Source organism: Ornithorhynchus anatinus, chromosome X3, assembly GCF_004115215.2.
Source record: "Ornithorhynchus anatinus isolate Pmale09 chromosome X3, mOrnAna1.pri.v4, whole genome shotgun sequence".
NCBI lineage: Eukaryota > Metazoa > Chordata > Mammalia > Monotremata > Ornithorhynchidae > Ornithorhynchus > Ornithorhynchus anatinus.
In genome coordinates this window covers 20,648,558-20,669,528 of record NC_041751.1, presented here as the reverse complement: position 1 = coordinate 20,669,528, position 20,971 = coordinate 20,648,558, and the positions used below count along the sequence as shown (strand labels likewise).

Sequence of the window (20,971 nt, the reverse complement as noted above, 5' to 3'; positions counted from 1 at the left end):
AGCGCTTAGAACGGTGCTAGGCACATAGTAAGGGCTTAACAAATACCAACATTATCATTATTATTATTATAACCTTGTAGCTACCCCAGTGCTTGGCGCAGAGTAAGCGCTTAACAAATACCACAATTTTCATTATTGGTAGGAGGTCATCGTTTATCCTAACGAGTAACCCACGGCACTCTTTTAAGCAAAACCATATTTTATAAATATTACAGGTAGCCATTCGCACTTCTTGCCAAAGATAGAGCTGTCCTTTGCATTCAAAGAAGACGCCACTGATGGTGAATTTCACGTAGGGGCGCCAGTGTGGTCGAAACAGTCAATGCGGGACTCACAGATCCGGCCACATTCACCAAAGGAAAAGGCCACCCTTTACTGTGTTATGTTTGACGTTTGCAGTTCCCGGTGCTGCTTTCCCTTTCTCTCGTTCCCCACAGAGCTTTTGCAGGGAAAGACCCCCTTCCTTTCTTGATGGCAAATGACTCCCGGGTTTCAGATAGGCTGCAGCAACGTCTGAGCCTCTGTTTTCCCGTATCCTTGAAATACGTGCAGGTTTCCCCATTTCCGCTCTCGAGTCAGCAGGTGTTTGGGTATCCCGTTGTCACTCATTCCCCTCATTTGTCCCAAGTGACCAGAGCTTTGATGACCACCTTCCGGGACTTCACTGTTTGTGATCGTGTCTTGCCATTTGACACTGAGTCTTGTTGTTAAGACATGTACTTGTTAAGCCGTTACTATGTGCCAACCCCTCTTCCAAACACTGGGGTAGATACAACTCAATCAGGTTGGACACAGCCCGGGCCCCGCATGCCTTAATCCCCATTTTACAGATGAGGTAACCGAGGCCCAGGGAAGTGAAGTGACTTGCCCAAAGTCACACAGCACACATACGGCAGAGCCGGGATTAGAACCCTGGTCCTTCTGTCTCCCAGGCCTGTGCTTTATAATAATCACGGTATTTGTTAAGCGCTTACTATGTGCCAAGCACTGTTCTTACTATGTGCCAAGCACTGTTCTAAGCGTTATCCCTTAAGCCACGTGATATATGTGTGGGGTCTCAGTCTCCCGGTCCCCGAGAAGGCTGAAAAATACTCCAACTCTGTGGACTTTCAGGTGGGAGTCTGATTCCATGCTGCTGCCGAGCTCTGAAAAGAGTAGGTGCTGGAAATAATTAGCCCAGTTGGAACTAATGCTGCCTGTTCCAAACTCTTCACTTTTGCAGCTTCTCGATATAGGTGCCAAAAAAAAATACCCAGTGGCAAGTTAACCTTTTGCTATTAATTACAAAGAGTTCTGAGGGAGAACATGTGTTGAATCTCTATTTTGCAGCTGAAGAAACTCAGTGTCCTAGCTGTAAAATGGGGCTTCGATAGCTGTTCTCCCTCCCCCTTAGAAAGTGAGTTGCCTAAGACACTTTCACCCGTGTGAAACAGGGGTGCAGCTATTCTGACGGTATTGTATCTACCCCAAAACTTAGCAATGAGTAAGTGCTTTACAAATACCACAATTATTAATGTGGCTACTGTCGTTATTAACGCACTCCCTCCAGAACAACCCTAAGGTGTCACTCAAGTGGTATAAACCTAGCCATTATAGTGTACAGGAAGAGGTTTTCAATCCGGAGCCCTATCTGTTCCCAGTGACTAGAAATACAATAGCAATCCAAAAGAATGAGAAGGAGATCTAGGAGTACAACAAGAAAGCATGAGTAACACTGATAAAGCTCATTTTCTCCCAATTGCCTAAAAATCGACCATTTTCGAAAGCCCTAAATAAACTGACAGTATTAGCTTCTATTGCTGCAAGTATTTTGCTTTCCCCACGCTGGTTTATTCTTTTCCACTCTGTATTTTTACCAAGAAAACTCTACGGATACACTACCAGAACAATCGCAGATGGAGAGCGGGGCGTTCTGGGAGAGATGTGTCTGTGGTGTCGCTCTGGGTCAGAAACGACTAGACGGTAAAAGACAAGGCAAGATGAGAGCTAAGTCTGAAAGAGTCTTTCTCCAACTGATGACCTCCGCTCATTTAATTAGACCAGTTCTTCCTGCACGTCAGTGCTGGCCAAAAAAAGATCTTCAATATGCAGGCATAAGATGTGAAGATTTGAAATAAATCTATTGATTGTGTCATAAATATTCTCAGTCAAAACTGAATAGTAGTCAACCCTCTGAGGAAGATGTTTTGGGACAAAGTATGTAAATACTCTGCCCATCTAACTTCTGGGAACCATTCCAGGAAGCGATTTATCCCTCATTTCCAGTCTCTTCTCCCTAGTCTTCCCATCCACCCTAGAAGAAAATTCCTCACAAGTCAGGGAAGTGATGCTCTCGCAGCATTTTAGGGCGTTTTTCCTGATTTCCCACCATTGAGTGGCTTGATGCTATGTGGCCCTAATAATAATAATGTTGGTATTTGCTAAGCGCTTACTAGGTGCCGAGCACTGTTCTAAGCGCTGGGGGAGATACAGGGTGATCAGGTTGTCCCACGTGAGGCTCACAGTTAATCCCCATTTTACAGATGAGGGAACTGAGGCACAGAGAAGTTAAGTGACTTGCCCACAGTCACACAGCTGACAAGTGGCGGAGCCGGGAGTCGAACTCAAGACCTCTGACTCCGAAGCCCAGGCTCTTTTCCACTGAGCCACGCTGCCCTACCACCCACTGCTTACTTGTTTTGAAAATACTGCTTTTCTGTCCTAATTTATGGGTTTGGGGGAAAGGAATACGCGAGCAGCCGAAACATTGTCTAGCCAAACACCTGGTCGGTATTCTTACCTCCACTGCTGTCAACCTTTCATCATCAATGGTATTCATTGAGCACTAAAAATGTGCAGAGCATTGTACTGCAGTCTCACATTTCCTCCTGCCTTCAAGATATCGCTACTTGAATGTCCTGCCGTCACCTCAAACTTAACAAGCCCAAAACAGAAGTCTTATCTTCCCACCCAAACCCTGTCCTCCCCAGACTCTCCCATCACTGCAGACGGCACCGCCATCCTTCCTGTCTCACCAGCCCATAACCCTGGCGTCATCCTTGACTCCTCTCTCTTATTAAACCCACATATTCAATCAATCACTGAATCCTGTTGGTTCAGCCTTCACGTTGCTAAAATCTGTCCTTTCCTCTCCATCCAAACTGCTTCCACATTAATCCAAGCACTCATCCTGTCCCGCCTTGATTACTCTATCAGCCTCCTTGCTGATTCCCTGCCTCTTGTCTCTTCCCATTCCGGCTCATACTTCACTCTGCTGCCGGATTACTTTTCTACAAAAACATTCAGTCCATGTTTCTCCACTCCTTAAGAACCTCCAGAGGTTGCCCGCCCACCTCCGCATCAAACACAAACTCCTCACCATCAGCTCTAAAGCATTCAATCACCTTGCTACGTTCCTACTGCAACCCACTTCACTCCTCTAATGCCAACCAACTCGCTGTACCTCAAGTTCATCTACCTCGCCGCCGACTTCTCACCCACGTCCCGTCTCTGGCCTGGAACACCCTTTCTTTCCACATCCAACTGACAATTTCTTTCCCCACCTTCAAAGCCTTATTGAAAGCACATCTCCTCCCAGAGGCCTTCCCTGACTAAGCCCTCATTTCTTCTTTTCCCAATCCCTTCTTCATCGCCCTGACTGGCTCCCTTTATTTACCACCCACTGCCCTCCCCACAAGCCCCACAACACTCATGCACATATCCGTCATTCATTTATTTATAGTAATGTCCGTCTTCCCCTCTAGACTGTAAGCTCATCGTGGACGGGCAATGTGTCTGTTATAACGTTGTGCTATATTCTCCCAAGTAGTTAGTACAGAGCCCTGCATGCAGTAAGTGCTCAATAAATATGACTGATTGACTGACTGATACTAAGCACTTGGGAAAGTATAACAGAGGTGGTAGACATGTTTCCGGCCCACAGTGACCTTTTTGGATTCCTGAATCAGAAGGCTATGATTTGTATATCTAAAGTAATTTTACTCTAAATCACCAAAATCCTGGGAGAGTATACAATATATAAGAGATAAATCTATGGGCAAATGGTCAAAATGTGGACTGTACAATATTCTAGCTAAGTACTGCAAAAAGGAATCCTACATGCTCTATCTTTACATATCATATGTCTTCTATGGTGCACTGTATTGTTAAAGAAACAAATTATTATTCTACAGACAGAAACTTGGGCAATAGACCCCTTTGCTCTAAGTCATCTAACCACTAATAAAATAAGCAATCCTCAACATAAGGGCACTGCTCATTTTATGCTTCCTCTAGAACTTCTGTTGGGATCCTACTAATTTCCCAAAACATAACCTTACTTAAAGCACTCTGCATAAATCTGAATCAGAGGTTGAATTAAAGCACTTGCTAGTCTTATAACTTTACTGACCATCACAATCAATCGATTGATATCACTTACTGAGCTCATATTCTTGGCAGAAAATGCAACAGAGAAAGATGAAATAATCCCTGCCCCCAAAGAGCTTGCCACCTTAGGAATTTTATATCTATATATAAAAGTCTAACCTGCATTTTCAGCATTTGCTCTCTTCAAAACCGGTTTTAATTCTAACTCCCTAATATCATCAACAGACATAGTTGTGTCATTCCACTGAAAAGTGTTGGTTGGCATACAAACAAAATGTTCCAGAAACAAGAAAGTTCACTTATGTAGCTTAGACCGACCTTTCAAATAGTGCATGTATTTTTTTTTTTTTTGGTCTTAGATTTATGGTGCCATGTAGAGTTCAATCAATATCAATCCAACTTTCCTAACTTAGCCTACGGGACTGGCCACAGACTCCCAAGTCATCTAAGAATGGCTTACTTGGCTGTACGAAAGCAGATTTCATGCCTTCTATCCATTCCAGAATAGCGAGCCTACGTTTCATTCGCATTTGAATTCTTATAAACTCTTCGGATGCATTTTTCTTCTACCCTTCATTTAGTTCACTTGACCAGGCTAGCTTTATTTCATGTTGCTGCCTAATACACCAGAAATGACCGCTCTCATCTGAATCACCGCCCCGCTCCCCCAACCCCATCTCACCCCCCCAACCTCGCCCACTCTGTATCGCCAGGCTGTATGGAGCTACCACATCACCTCTTGAGGTTCTTATAAAAAGCAAAGCATGTCTCTCATAAGGCTCTCTCGGAGGTACGGTTTTAAATACATAAACAACATCCTCTTCTTTATTAGCTGGGATGTTTTAAGTACACACATAAACCCACAAAATCAGCCAGAAACTGACAGAGTAGCAAATTCTAATCTTACACCCAAGCAAACCTTCTAACTCTTTCTACCATCTCAGATTATTTTCTGTATTTGAAACACCGGTTTTAATGATAATATAGTACTCTGTCACTGTATTTACATGGTACTTCACATCAGATCATTCTTTCATCTCCACAGCACTGCTATGAGGGAGACAGAGGAAGTATTATTACGATTTTTGTTACGGAGAGCCAGGGCCGGTTAAAACAAATCTAACAAATAAGGTGAGCTCTTCTCCGGCACCAGTGTCCTTCCTGCGAAGGAGCTGTTTGACAAACTGAACCTTCAGTTTCCCTCAGCCTCCATCCTATGGAAACACTCAACTACCCCGGTAACGTTTTCTCTAAGTCAATCAAGCCCTTTTGGTTTCCAGTTTTCCTAATCTGGTCCATGCATTAGTTCATTTGTCCAAACATCTTTAATGCATTTTTTTTCTTAATGTTGTGATTGTAAACCACCTGAGGGCATGGGCCACTGTTTTTCAACCTGAGTAACAAGCACAGCACATTGTGCAGCTGAATGTCTAATAAATACACTTGATGAATTTGAAGATGATTCAGTTGATGCCGACAATGATAAAACCCTGAGAAATCGCTTCTACTCTCCCAACCCCCACCAGATTTGATGAGGCTAATGGGTGAATGCAAAAGAGTCAGCTCACTGGAAAAGGCCGGTGATCTTGCCTACAGAGGGCCATGTGGAAGAGTAGTGGATTACTCAATTCCGGATTCCCTTTTCCCAGCCCAGCACACCCGAAGGGCCGGACCCACGGCCACAAAAAAAAGGGTCCTGAGGAGCTAGGACTCTGTAAAGACCGATGAACAGCTATTGTTAGCAGAGGTCCTCTCTCTCTCTGCTACTCTGGGACTTAAGTTCACTGATTTCATGCTTGAACCTGAACTCTTTAATCCCTTGATATTCGCTCCACCCTCAGTACTTATGAACGTACCTCTAAGTTATTTATATTAATGTCTCTCTCCCTTCTAGACGTCAAGCTCTTTGTGTGCAAGGGATGTGTCCACTCTGTTTGTAGACACTGTACTGAGCACTTAATTCAGCATTCTAGACACAGTAAGTGCTTCTTAAATATCACTGATTGATCTGGCATTAAAAACACACACACACACACACAAAACTCTTTGACTATCCGCCTCTCCTGATCCCAGTCATCTGCCTTCCTTACACCACTCAAAATATAACCACCTCGTAGCTCCAATATTTGGAAGTAGGATGGCCTGGGAAGGCCTGGGAAGGCCCCTGGTGGCTACGTGTAGCCAAACTTCCAACAGGGAATAAGATGAAAAATGGATGAGCAGGCTTGGCTCCTAAATCCCTGTGTAGCTGGGCAAAAATCCTGAACACAAGGACATGGAAAAAGTACGCTTAATGTCAAAGAAACACCGATTACGAGCAATGCTTAAAATACCCTTTTAAGTGCTCACATGTACGCACACGTGCAATCAATCGATCAATCAATGGAATTTATTTAGTGTTTACTACGTGCAGAGCACTGTACTAAGCGCTTGGGAGAGTGCGATACAGCAGAATTGGCAGACACGTTCCCTTCCCGTAAAGAACTTAAAGTCTAGGGGTTAGCTTACTCCCACCTACTTCCAAAATATACACAGGTAACAAAATTCAACAATTCTGTGGTATTGGGGAAGCATTCATTATAACAAGCACTGCATTAAGCACTGGGGTACAGATAAGATAATCGGGTCGGATGCGGTCCCTGTCCCCCATGGGGCTCACGGTGTAAAGGAGAGAGAGAAAACAAGTATTGAATCCCCACTTTCCAGATGAGAAATCCGAGGCACGGAGAAGTGAAATGACTTCCGACAGACGCTTTCCCCCCTTCGAAGCCTTCGAGAGGCCTTCCCTGACTAAGCCCTCCTTTCTCTCACTCCCTTCTGTGTCACCCTGACCTGCTCCCTTTATTCGTCCCCCCGTCCCAGCCCCACAGCCCTTGGGTACATATCTGCACGTGATTTATTTATATTAACGTCTGTTTCCCCCTCTAGACCGTAAGCTCGTTGTGGGCGGGGAACGTGTCTGTTTACTGATAAGTCGTATTCTCCCAAGCGCTTAGTACAGTGCTCTGCATGCAGTGAGCTCTCAATAAATACGACTGACTGACCCAGTAGGGAAGTGGCAGAGTTGGGATTAGAACCCAGGTCCTTTGACTCCCAGGCATGTGCTCATTCCGTAAGGAAGCCGCGTGGCTCAGCGGAAAGAGCCCGGGCTTGGGAGTTAGAGGTCATGGGTTCTAATCCCGGCTCCGCCACTTGTCAGCTATGTGACTTTGGGCAAGTCACTTAACTTCTCTGTGCCTCAGTTACCTTATCCGTAAAAGACTGTGAGCCCCACGTGGGATCACCTTGTATCCCCTCCAGCGCTTGGAATAGTGCTTTGCACATAGTAAGCGCTTAACAAATGCCATCACTATTATTATTATAAGGCCATGCTGCTCCGCTCTCATTCAGCCGGGAGAGTGGAGATCCGAGTCAGGTTGGAGAAGTGCTCAGTACAGTGCTCCGCACACAGGAAGAACTCAATAAATACCATGAAAACCAAAAGGCATGGAAGGCCTAAACTGCCTCTAGATCTTCGAGAGGGTCCTCCTGAGTCTTCCACTACATTATCGCAGCAGGACGACGACAGCTCCTTGGGTTGCGGTGAATTCTTTTAACAAAATGAACAACCAGGCATGGCTGCATTTCCTTCCCCTTTGCAGATGTCATTAGAAGAGCAAATTCCTCATCTTCCTGAAACAGATGCTTGCCAGGTCCTTTTTCCATTACAAGTTTAACTCATCTGAGGCTCCTCGGTGCCCAGATAGGCTCCGGCCCAGGTCAATCCCGCTAAATCTGTTCTCTAGTATTCCCCAGTCCCTGCCTGCCAAAGGCTGGCATAGAGGATGTGGTACCTGAAAAATCCATTGGGTTTGCACACTACTAAGAAGGCCAAAAAAAAATATATGAATAATACATCGATCTAGCATTTTCTTTGGCTGCTGCGCCGGGCGAGCTGGGAAATAGATTGCCCCAAGTACTCAGGCATTTAGTGTATCGACAATTTCTCTCTCCTTTTGACAGAGGGAAAGAAAACAAAATAGAAAGCTTCTATCAGAACCCCTACTTCACCTGGGGGCAGGTGCCCAGGCCGAACCGAAACGCTACGAAGTAGAAAGTCAACAAAACACCAGCTTGTTTTTAAGAAAATCTAGCTGACTAAAAATGAGTCTTTATGAAAGTAGTCACTGGATAAACGTTCTGATTTTTAAGGTTCTGCGGCTGTGAGGTCTATAGACGACGTAAGGCCGTAGATCTCTGTCTACACGGAGTAACGCATTCCTTCCCGTCTCTCGGAGATGCGGCGTAGCCTACTGGAAAGAGTACGGGTCTGAGAGTCAGAGGAGCTGTCTTCTGCCACTTACCTGCTGTGTGACACTTCTCTGTGCCTCCATTTCCTCATCTGTAAAGTGGGGAGTCAATACCTGTCCTCCTTTCCACTTGGACTGTGAGCTCCCTGTGATCCAGGGACTGGGTCCAACATGGTGATCCTCAATGTACCTCAGAGGTTAGTACAGCGCGTAAGAGTGTGGAGGTGGAGATGTGACAAAGCCGTAAACCCATCCACAAGGGGAGTCTGGTGGAATCTCTGGACGGACTGATTGATTGCCGGCCCGGGGGCTGGCCGTCTCCCTAGAATTAGAACTGTCTCCGGAGTCCAAGATCGAGCCGGAAAAGGCACGGGAGATAGATGGCTAAATTCAAACGGGCCTTTCTTCCATTGCCACCGATTAGGGCTGAAAAGATGTTTTCAGCAACGCTTGCCCACTGGATTGGAAATAACCTTTAAACCCAAATGTATCATTTGCTTATAGGAAATGTACTCTCTGGCAGCAACAGTGTCAAAATCCTCCTCCCTGACAAAAAATCGGCCAAGCACGATCTTCCGTATAATGAATCACATCAGTAGCTACATGTGATTTTGCACACAGATTACGTAGTAACGGTATTTATTCAGCACTTACAATGTTCAGAGCACTATACTAAGCACCGGGAAAGAATACACAGGTGGGAATTAGACACGGTCCTGGTCCCTAAAGCGAAAAGAGGGAGAGGGAACTGGGGACGGATGAATAGGGAGAGATCGAACCAAACGCTCCAACAAAAGAGCCAAAAACAGAGAGGGCGGTACTGTATACAGAGCACGTGGGAAGTACAGTCCAAGAGTTCGTAGACGTGAGCGCTCAGTACAGCGCTCTGCACACTGGAAGCGCTCAATAAATACGATCGAATAATCCCTGACCGCAAAGAGTTTACGGCCTATGGGGGAGACGGCTATTAAAATGGATGACGGCTAGAAGAATCGCTCAATAAATACGATCGACTGACAGATTATCAGGCACCCGGCAGTGTGGCCTAATGGAAAGAGTACAGGCCCGGGAGTCAGAGGAACGGGTTTGAATCACGGCTCTGCCACTTGCCTTCCGGGTGACCTTGGGCAAGTCATTTCACTTCTCCATACCTCAGTTTCCTCATCGGTAAGATGGAGATTAAGAACCCGTTCTCCCTCCTATTTAGATCGTGTGCCCTGTTCAGGACAGCAACTGTTTCCGGCCTGATGATCTCGTACCTACCCCGGAGCTTAACAAAGTGCTGCACACACAGTAAGTCCTACATAAATACCACTATTTTTTATTAGCAATCAGTGGTATTTATTGAGCACTTAATTTGGGCAGAGATCTGTACTATAAACGTTTGGGGGAATACAGTACGACGGAGTCGGCAGGCACGTTCTCTGCCCACAACGAGCTTACATCTAGAGGGAACTATTATGTCAGTCTGACTTTTACTGGGAAATTAAGCCTCTGCCCTTGCTTTCAACGGCCAGCAAGGACTTTTATCTGGACCCCTGACCCAGTGTCATCTCCTGTCATTACTCGGCTTGGAAGGAGATCCATTCGTTCACAGGCGAAGACCAGACAACATTTGCTACTTAGGAAAGGAGGACGCTTTCTATTCCACCCACAGAAATGAACGGGTCTCCCCTATGACGGCAGGGGAGTCAGAGGACGTGGGCTCTGAGCCCCGCTCCGCCACTTGTCGGCCGAGTGGCCTTGGGCAAGCCACTTAACTTCTCCGTGCCTCAGTTCTCTCATCTGTAAAATGGGGATGAAGACCGTGCGCCCCACCAGGGACCACCCGATGACCTTGTATCCACCTCAGCGCTTAGAACAGTGCTTGGCACATAGTAAGCGCTTAACAAAAACCATTATTATTCTCCAGAAATGCAGTGCCCGCCAGATCGGGACTAAGGGGATGGTTTTCTCAGAAGACTTCTGCAAATGTGCCAGGGACGGGATGCTTTCTGGGCGAGAGGAGGCTCTGCCGCAGGAGGGGTGCGCTGCTCTGTGGGAACAGCTTACTTCCCGCCACACAGTGTAAAGACACCACCTCCTACTCTGCTACTTCCCCTATCCCCCTTCTGTTTTAATAAGGGTGGCATCTGTTAAGCGCTTACTATGTGCAAAGCACTGTTCTAAGCGCTGGGGGGAATACAAGGTGATCAGGTTGTCCCACGTGGGGCTCACAGTCTTAATCCCCATTTTCCAGATGAGGTAACTGAGGCCCAGAGAAGTGAAGTGACTTGCCCAGAGTCACACAGCTGACAAGCGGCGGAGCCGGGATTAGAACCCACGACCTCTGACTCCCAAGCCCGGGCTCTTTCCACTGAGCCACGCTGCCTGTCCGTCTCCCACTGCAGACTCTAAGCTCTTCGTGGGCAGGGATGGCACCTACTAACTCTGTCGCAGTATACGTCCTCCGTGTACACGGACACCACTGATTGAGCTCCAAAAAGGCATACCCTCTTGACGGGGCCGAACAGAGCTGCCATGATTTGGTAAGGGCAAGAGCATGAGTAAATGGAAAATTCTGCAGCGCTGCACCTCGGTTTGGGAAATCAGAGGTGGGTCATTTCTTCTGCACAGAAATGCTCGAGGCTGGAAGTAGCATGCGCGAGCCAAAGAACGGAGAGTCAAAGGGCTGTGGGAGCAGGACAGGTCACCCACCAAACCAGACTGCAGCCTCCGGTGGGAAGAGAACCGGAAATATCGCCGCAATGTTTCTTCAACACCCTGGTTAGTTAGAAACTGCTAACAGCTGTGAATAAAGGCAAAGACTCAAACGGCATTGATGTGGAAGGCACAGAAGATACCGTAGCCACCGGCCGGGAATTGGCCGGCAACCCTATTTTGGGACAGCTACCTAAGAGCTCTACATCACAGCTGGATCTTTAAAACAGAATGAGTTGGAAGAGAAAGATGGGGGAAAACAGCCTGAGGGTAAAAATTCCGCTGATCAGGGAAATCGTTTCTAGAATCCTCACACCTCAAAACTCATGATCGGTTATAACTCCCGTGCTATCCTGATAGGCACGTCGTAAGTCCTTCCATTATAAATGCTTTTAATTTTCACTCCTAAAACCCAGCTGCTCAAAAAAACCCCCCCAAACAATAAACAACGACGAATAAACACACCATTGCTTTTGAGTTTGCCAAAATAATATCACACTCGGGGCTCCTGCTTTTGTGTGGGGGCGGAGGTGGGCAAGGGTGGAAAAAGAGAAGTGGGGTGGAAGGGGAGAGGGACAAGGGAAGGAGATGAAAGCGAGTTTCTAGGCCACCCAAGGTCTGGAGAGGAAAAAATACGGTCGGCGGCAGCTACCTGCTCACGATGGCACCGCGGAGGCTCCCCACACTTGGCAATCATCAAGCCGAGGAGACTCAAGGAAGGAACAGAAGACAGATCAAAGAGTTTCTTCTTTTTTTCCTCTCTCTGCCCCAAACGCACCCTGGCTTTTAAACTGGCCCAGCAACCAAAGAACCATTTCCGATGACAGAGAACGGTCTCAGTCGTGTGCTACGTCACTATCCGTATCTCTCGAGCTCGAGAAAAACTCATAAAGCTTCCTTCCAAAGAAGCATTTCAGCTTCACGGGTGACCCTCGACACGGTCTCTTACTGGGGAGCGTGGCACAGGACTCGGCAAATTCGGAAAAGTGCTTTCCTAGAGGGGCACGGTAAGACGATGGTAGAGATGATGCCTTAGTATCACCTAAGAAGCAGTGTGGCTCAGTGGAAAGGGCACGGGCTTGGAAGTCAGAGGATGTGGGTTCTAATCCCAGCTTCGCCACTTGTCTGCAGTGTGACCTTGGGCAAGCCACCTAACTTATCTGTGCCTCAGCTACCTCATCTATAAAATGGGGATTAAGACTGTGAGCCCCACAGGGGACAACCCGATTACCTTGTATCTACCCCAGAGCTTAGAAGAGTGCTTGGCACATAGTAAGCGCTCACAAATACCATAAGTATTGTTAATATTATTATTTTATTGGCCGGTTTCCCCCAGTCTACGACTGGCTGGGCTTCTCCCGGGATACACTGGAACCTCCAGAGTATCTCGGGAAGAGGGTCCCCGAACTCATCCCAGTTGCCCATGAAGTATTCCCTCGGCAGTGAGGACGTGGTCAGAGGGAGACTCCCCAGCCTGGGCAGATCCCAGGAGGGACTGGACCAGACCGCCCGGGATTCTCATGACTCCCGGATTCGCAAGTGAGCGTCGGCTGGTACGGGCCAGGCTGTTGGGAGATACAGAGGGGATGTAGAACTGGGGCTGATCGCTCTGCTTGCAATACTGAGGAGGAAAGGAATGTGGGGAAAACAACCAGACCACAAACATTTACTCGGGGTTAGGGATACGCCTGCATTATTACCATACTTGATTTTACTCAGGGGACTCCTCTCACGGTTGATCCGGAGGCTTCGTAAGAATTATCATGATAATGACGATAGCGTTTGTTAAGAGTTTCCTAAGTGCCAAGAACTACGCTAAGCCCTGGAATAGATACGAGTTAATCGGATCGGACAGAGACCCCATCCTACGTGGGGCTCACAGGCTAGAGGAGGGGGAGAATAGGTATTGAATCCCCATCTTACAGATGAGGAAACCGGGGCTCAGAGAAGTGAAGTGACATGCCCAAGGTCGCAAGACAGGCAAGTGGCAGAGCTGGGATTAGAACCCAGGTCTTCTGACTCCCAGGCCCAAGCTCTTTCTCATGCACTTTCATTCCTCTCTACATCCTCGCCCTTTAAAAACAGACCCTGCCAATCACCAGAAATTCAAGAGAAAATTAAAACTTTGTTGTTTGTGCCTTCTTAAATGAAATGAAAAACTAAGGAACATCACGCTTTTCACCCTTAAGAATAGATTCTGTGCTGCTTTAATCCTCTTAGAGAACTGAAAATGACATGAAGCATTTTACTTAGCTTTATATCATAAACTTTACATAATAACGCAGGTGTAACTTACATGTATTCCATGTATTATTATTGGCAGCAGGGATACAGGCTGTTTAAAGGTGAAGCCAAACTGTGTGTAAAGATAACTCTGTCTTTCCAAAGACGACGGAGCCGTCAGCGGAGGGAGCAAAACTGAGCGCTGCTTCTGTTAGGTAGCAAGGTTCATTCATTCCTTCGTTCATTTAATCGTATTTACTGAGCCCTTATTGTGTGCAGAGCACTGTACTCAGCGCTTGGAAGGTACAATTTGGCAATTAAGAGAGACAGTCTAGAAGGAAGGCAGACATTAAAACAAGTAAACAGGCATCAATCAAAATAAATAGAATTATAGATATATACGCATCAGAACAACTAAACAGGCATCAATATAAATAAATAGAATTATATATACATTCTTACATAAGTGCTGTGGGGTGGGGAGGGGGGTAGAGCACAGGGAGCAAGTCAGGGTGTCGCGGAGGGGAGGGGGAGCTGAAGAAAAGGGGGGCTTAGTCTGGGAAGGCCTCTTGGAGGAGATGAGCCTTCAGTAGGGCTTTGAAGGGGGGAAGTGTGAGAGACCTGAGATGATTTACAAGATGTAGACACAGTATTTAATGTTTGAATTTGCTTGAAAAATGATCACTGTGTGTATTTTTTTAAACATCCGCCCAATTCTCTGTCAGTTCACCTTGGTATTAGACTGTAACAGACACCATGAATGTTAAATTCGCATGGACTAATATCTCCTCCAAGACGCTTTCCCTGACTCAGTTCTCACATCTCCTACTGGCCTTCCTGTCTGCTTTTCTTATGCACTTGGGTCTGTATCACTTCAGCACTTTTATAGTCACCCCACTCTCAGGCTGTAAGTTCCTAGAGGGCAGGGACCACGTCTACCAATTCTGCTGTACTGTACTTTCCTAAGTTCATTCATTCATTCAATAGTATTTATTGAGCGCTTACTATGTGCAGAGCACTGTACTAAGCGCTTGGAATGTACAGATCGGTAACAGATAGAGACAGTCCCTGCCCTTTGACGGGCTTACAGTCTAATCGGGGGAGACGGACGGACAAGAACAATGGCAATAAATAGGATATAGGGGTTAGTCCTTTACACCTCCCTTCTCCATTATTACAATATTCGAACCTCTTTTGGTCCCAATAGAATGCAGCTGTGTAATACTCAGAAGAAACGAATGATGCGTGCAACCAATCGGAAGCCCTAAAGATTATAGCACTCACTCTCCGTTCCATATCTTTTTAGCACTCACATATGTCTTCTCATGTATTGTGCACCTCTCCCCACGACCCACCCACTGGTTTCCGGCGGGACCATGATGGGCAGGAATTAATTAGAGGGCACAAGTGACACTACAAAAACCATCAGCGCTTGAATCAGTTTCTTGAAACTCGTTCTGGGATCCACTGACATCGTGTCTGGATCTAGACTTGTCTGGAACTTTCAGAGGGAGATTCCAACCTCGTATCCTCAATGCCGTCTGGTTATGAATCACTAATAATGATTAAGAATTTAATTTTAAGAATTTAAAAATAATTTAAGATTGAAGAATAATAAAAGGTATTTTATGTCCATAGTTTAATTGCGTTAATGACCATCTCCCCCTATAGATTGTAAGCTCACTGTGGGTAGGCAGGTGTGTCTACCTGGGAGAAGCTGCCTGGGAGAGGCAGCGTTGCTCAGTGGAAAGAGCCCGGCTTCGGAGTCAGAGGTCATGGGTTCGAATCCCGGCTCTTCCACTTGTCAGCTGTGTGACTGTGGGCAAGTCACTTCTCTGTGCCTCAGTTACCTCATCTGTAAAATGGGGATTAACTGTGAGCCTCATGAGGGACAACCTGGTTACCCTGCATCTCCCCCAGGTGCTTCAGAGGGTGGTCTACACACAGAAAGCACGCAATAAATACGATTGATTTAGTTGAAGTTATAGCTATGACGGGCGGTCAAGGCTCAGTGGAAAGAGCACGGGCTTTGGAGTCAGAGCTCATGAGTTCGAATCCCAGCTCTGCCACTTGTCGGCTGTGTGACTGTGGGCAAGTCACTTAACTTCTCTGGGCCTCAGTTCCCTCATCTGTAAAATGGGGATGAAGACTGTGAGCCCCACGTGGGACAACCTGATTCCCCTATGTCTACCCCAGTGCTTAGAACAGTGCTCGGCACATAGTAAGCGCTTAACAAATACCAACATTATTATTATTATAATAACGACAATGATAATTATGGCATTTGTTAAGGGCTCACTATGTGATAGCCACCGTCCCAAGTAATGGGGTGGATACGAGTTGATCAGGTCGGACACAGTCCCTGTCCCGCATGGGGCTCGCGGTCTAAGTAGGAGGGAGAAAAGGTGTTCGATCCCCGTATTACAAATCAGGAAACTGAGGCATGGAGAAATTAAGTGACTTGCCCAAGGTCCCACATCGAGCGACAGGGTCAGGATTAGTACCCAGGCGCTCTGACTCCTAGGCCTCTGCCATGCTGCTCCTCCTGCCTCCTGACCCAAAAGAGGGGCTCATGTGGGAATTTGATTCTCTCTACCAGAGGTACGGTTGGAGTCAGAGGAAAGCTAGAGATGGTTAATTGGTTATCTTCTTCATTTGAGGTTACAGATTAAACTTTAGTTAACAGCCTTCTCACCAAGCCTAGCACATGATTAAGCACCTGGCCTCTCACCGCATGACTTGTGTTAATTAACTCCTCAGCTCGACCCTGACAGAGTTAAACCTTGCAAACCTTGTCTATTGTATCCGTTTTTGTGATATTTTCCCATTTGTGCTGTTAATTAGATCTCAGCTTTGAGCTCGTCTGGCTTGGGAGTTGAGTTTGGTCTGGGGCGCTGAATCCTCCCACAGAACAGCCCACCTGGCCCTGGACGGAAGGGCTGATCTCAAATCTGACTGGGATGGCATCAAACATAAGGTGGTCAGTAACTGTAGCTGCGGCCGGCGGCGAACAGCAAAGCCGCCCCAAATTCACCCTTCTGAGGAAAGAGCCTCACGAGAGTCCAAGTTACCTAAATGAATTTGTGATGGCCAGCGGGGGACGTGGCTAGAGCTTGGGCCTGGGAGTCAGAAGGACCTGGATTCTAATCCCAGCTCCGCCATTTGTCTGCTGTGTGACCGTGGGTGGGTCACTTCCCTTCTCTGGGCCTCAGTCACCTCATCTGGAAAATGGGGTGAAGACTGGGAGCCTTAGGTGGGACAGGGACTGAGTCCAACCCGATTACCTTGTATCTACCCCAGCGCTTAGTACAGTGCCTGGCACATAGGATTAACAAACACCACAATTCTTCTTATTATTATGCCAGACATGAGGTGGCACCTAGAAGGAAGGAGAGATTTCAAACCACAGGATTCCAACTCTACAGTTTGCTCCTCCACACTAGTGGACAAAATGTTTCCAAGCTCCTCGAGATGAGGGATCGTGTCTTCCGACTTTATGAAACGCTTCCAAGTGATCTGCCCACCGACCCTGAGGATGGGGATCGTCTCTACTAACTTGACTGAACACTCCCAAGCGCTTACTACAGCGCTCTGTACACGGTAAGCACTCGATAAATACCATTGATTGATTAACTCCACCTAATACATAAAGGACGCATAGCTGGGAGAGAATTCTGAGAAAGAGACATTAAATTTTGGATGGATACACGTTCGCTTGTAATGGGTGAAAAACAGCCTGCAATGCGGGGTTCATTTTGACTTCAATGGGCTAGGTCGATAGAGGCACCCCTTCTACAAGAGAAGCAGCGTGGCTCAGCGGAAAGAGCCCGGGCTTGGGAGTCAGAGGTCATGGGTTCGAATGCCGCCTCTGCCACTTGGCAGCTGTGTGACTGTGGGCAAGTCACTTAACTTCTCTGTGCCTCCGTTACCTCATCTGTAAAATGGGGATTAACTGTGAGCCTCACGTGGGACAACGTGATTGCCCTGTGTCTACCCCAGTGCTTAGAACAGCGCTCTGCACATAGTAAGCGCTTAACAAATACCAACATGGCTTTTGATAAAAACCTTTTTATCAAAAAAAAAAAAAAAGCAACTTCTCAAACACTGTTAAAAAAAAAAAGCTTGTTTCAAAGAGTGCATTCTTTGTCACTTCTCCAAAACTGAACTTCTCATTTCCACTCCCAACTCTCCTCCTCTCCGTATCTTTCTATCAGTCAACACCACCATCATCCTCCCAAATCTCAAGACCGAAACCTAGAGAAGCAGAGTGTCCTAGTGGATAGAGTACGGACCGGGGAGTCAAAAGGACCTGGGTTCTAATCCGGCTCTGCCCCTTGTTTGCTCTGTGATTTGGGGCAAGTCACTTCATTTCTCTGTGCCTCAGTTGCCTCATCTGTAAAATGGGGATTAAGAATGTGAGCACCAGAGAGGACACGTATTGTGTCCAACCTGATTGGCTTGGATCTACACCAGTGCTTAGTACAGTGACTGGGACATAGTAAGCACTTAACAAATGCCATTAAAAAAAAAAAATGGCGTTGTCCTTTTTCAGCCCCTCATCAGACCTGTTGCCAAATCCTGTCAGTTCTTCCTCTATGACAGTTTCAGAATCCCTCCCTTCCTCTCCACCTAAATGCTCCCAACACTGGTCCAAAGGCAGATCCTCACTGACTTCCCTGCCTCCCCTCTCTCCCCCTCTCCAGCCTATACTTTACTCATACAGTAAGCGCTTAGTACAGTGCTCTGCAGACAGTGAGCGCTCAATAAATACAACTGAATGAATACAGTACCGCTGTTTCTCAACTTACATGATCAAACAGCAATCTGAATACTCACCAGTGATAAAAGCATGAAAGAATTAAACAATTTAATTGTAAATTGAACAATTTAATTGTAAACAATTAAATGCTAACAGGCGCAGAAATAAAAACTGTAATTGTCTTCACCGCTGGCCCCACCGAAGCAGAAGCTTTTCCATATTTCTCTCAGAGTAGTCATTCGCTTCGACACAATTAATTTCAGCTCTTGTAGTTTACCACTCGTAGCAGCCGATACTAGTTTCGAGTGCGCTTGTTAAGTATCCACGCCACCCCAAAGCCTCCGCTCCAAGAATCTGCAGCATGTCCCCATTGCTGCCCAAGCAGACTGCTGCTATGTCGCACCATTTGAGACTCGCTTTGAGATCAAAGAGCGCTGGGCTGTTATTTATCGGCCCGGGTAAGTTCAGTGTAGAACAGCGAGGCTGTGGGTGTTGATATACAGCGGTAGTGCAGTGGACCCAAAACACAGAAGGAATCCAATTCGCAGTTTAGGAGTCCAAACGTGGGCAAACTGGTGCACTGTCATGAAGGGACTGAGCTGTAAGAAATACACCCGCATTGAAATTCCGTAACACTATCGTGAAAGAAGCACAAAGATAATGGTTTTGATGGGGGACAGCTACATTTTTTGGAGGGGAGAGGAAGTTTTAGAAATGTCGAGGTTAAAAAACACACAAAATAAAGAACTATGATGATGATGATGGCATTTGTTAAGGGCTTACTACGTGCAAAGCACTGTTCTAAGCGCTGGAGAGGGTACAAGGTGATCAGGTTGTCCCACGTGGGGCTCACGGAACCATCTCCATTTTCCAGATGAGTTAACTGAGGCACAGAGAAGTTAAGTGACTTGCCCAAAGTCACACAGCTGATAAGCTGGCAGAGCCGGGATTAGAACCCACGACCTCTGACTCCCAAGCCCGGGCTCTTTCCACTGAGCCAACTATGCGTTTTTACGCCAGGTTCTTTCACCCCCCATCGTTTGCGTTTCACTGAATAATTTTTTATGTAGGGAAAAGAGAAATTTGGATTCTGCATCAATTCAGTGCGTTCCCAATCCTTTCTCCAGAGCTTCACATCCGAGGAGACTGTCTCTCTCACTGTTTTGATGATGATGTTTCGATAGCTTTGTAAGTCCTTCCAAAATCGGGTATCGACCAACGTGAATTAGCTGCCAGTTAAGCACCTGGACAGACGGTGCCTGCATACAATTTTCCTCTCACATCTGAAAGCGAAACAGATGCAATTCCACCCCGGGAGCACCAGCAGTAGATATTTCAGTATTTCTTATGAGCAATTCAATGTGCTGATGCTGGGGAAGGTAAAGGGGATGAAATTACTTCATTATAAATGAATCCGTTTCCTGTACAGTAGTTTACTGTGCACATTTACCTTGGAACATGTATTTCCAACTGGCTCATCGCAAACAGTATAGCTATTCCTAATGCCCTCAATTCCTCTCTTCTCTAACCCAATAGGAAAACTTTATTTAGTCATTGCACCAGTAATAGAGACTAGAGGAAAGTGATGGTAAAAACTAGATTTAGGCACTTTTTGGAAATACGTATTTTATTGCTAGAATATCATTTTTCTTTTAAGGGAAAATTATACTTAGGGGAGCTTACCACACCGCAAATATTTAACATTCAGGGCTTATTATTTTGCAGAGTGGTGTTTTTATGATTTCTCTTCTCTGTCTTTTGCTTTCGGCCAAATACACTTTCCATTTACCCCAAGGATTTTATTCTTCAAAACACACCCATTTACGGACTTGAACCTAGAGTGGATTTCATTCCGCTGAATTTATAACTTGACAAAACCACATTCACGGTAACAGACTGGAATAACTAATGAAGGAGGATGGCTTCCCGACAAGGGGAACAGGTGCAGCGAGCAGGGGGAGAGGAAAGGAGGGGGCGTTTTACACAAAATATTCATTCATTCATTCATTCATTCGATCGACTGTATTGAGCGCTTACTGTGTGCAGGGCACTGTACTAAGTGCTTGGAATGTACAATATTGAAGAGAGGTCAAGAAAACAGGAAAGAATAAGGCTATATCATTTCTCTAATTTTACCCAACGTATCCCCAAGAGTACATACTGCATCCACCCACAAATCGTAAACGAGAAATCATTTTGAATCGGCCCAGCAGGTTGTTAGTTCCTCCCAAATCTACATCTCCAGCTCTGACTTCTCTTCTTCCCTGCAATCTTGCATTTCCTGCTGCCTTTAATACGTATCTACTTGGGTGACCACCACCCCCCCCCCGACACCTCAAATTAAGCATCCAAAACTGAACTCCTCATCCTCCCACCCAAGCCCCGTCCTCCCCCCGTCTTTCCCATCACTGTAGACAACACCACTATCCTCTCTCCAGCACGAGACCGTAACCCTGGCGTCATCCTCGACTCGTATCTCTCATTCGGTTCACATATTCGACCTGTCACCAGCTCCCGTCGGTCCTACCTTCGCAACACTGCTAAAATCCACCCTTTCCTCTCCATCCAGCCTCTCTCGGTCATCTGCTGAAGGCTGAGTCGGGTCTGGCTATGAAATTTTGGGCCCTGCAAG

General features: G+C 46.4%; 1 protein-coding gene across 1 annotated transcript in view; it reads right to left on the bottom strand.

The window, feature by feature from the left end:
* Positions 1-13,854, bottom strand: part of FARS2 (phenylalanyl-tRNA synthetase 2, mitochondrial) — a 281,243-nt gene extending 267,389 nt beyond the window's left edge. The window contains exon 1 of the mRNA XM_029053621.2: positions 13,654-13,854. The gene's annotated coding sequence lies outside the window, so the exon portion shown is untranslated. The remainder of the gene's footprint in view (positions 1-13,653) is intronic.
* Between the last annotated feature and the right edge of the window lie 7,117 nt (positions 13,855-20,971).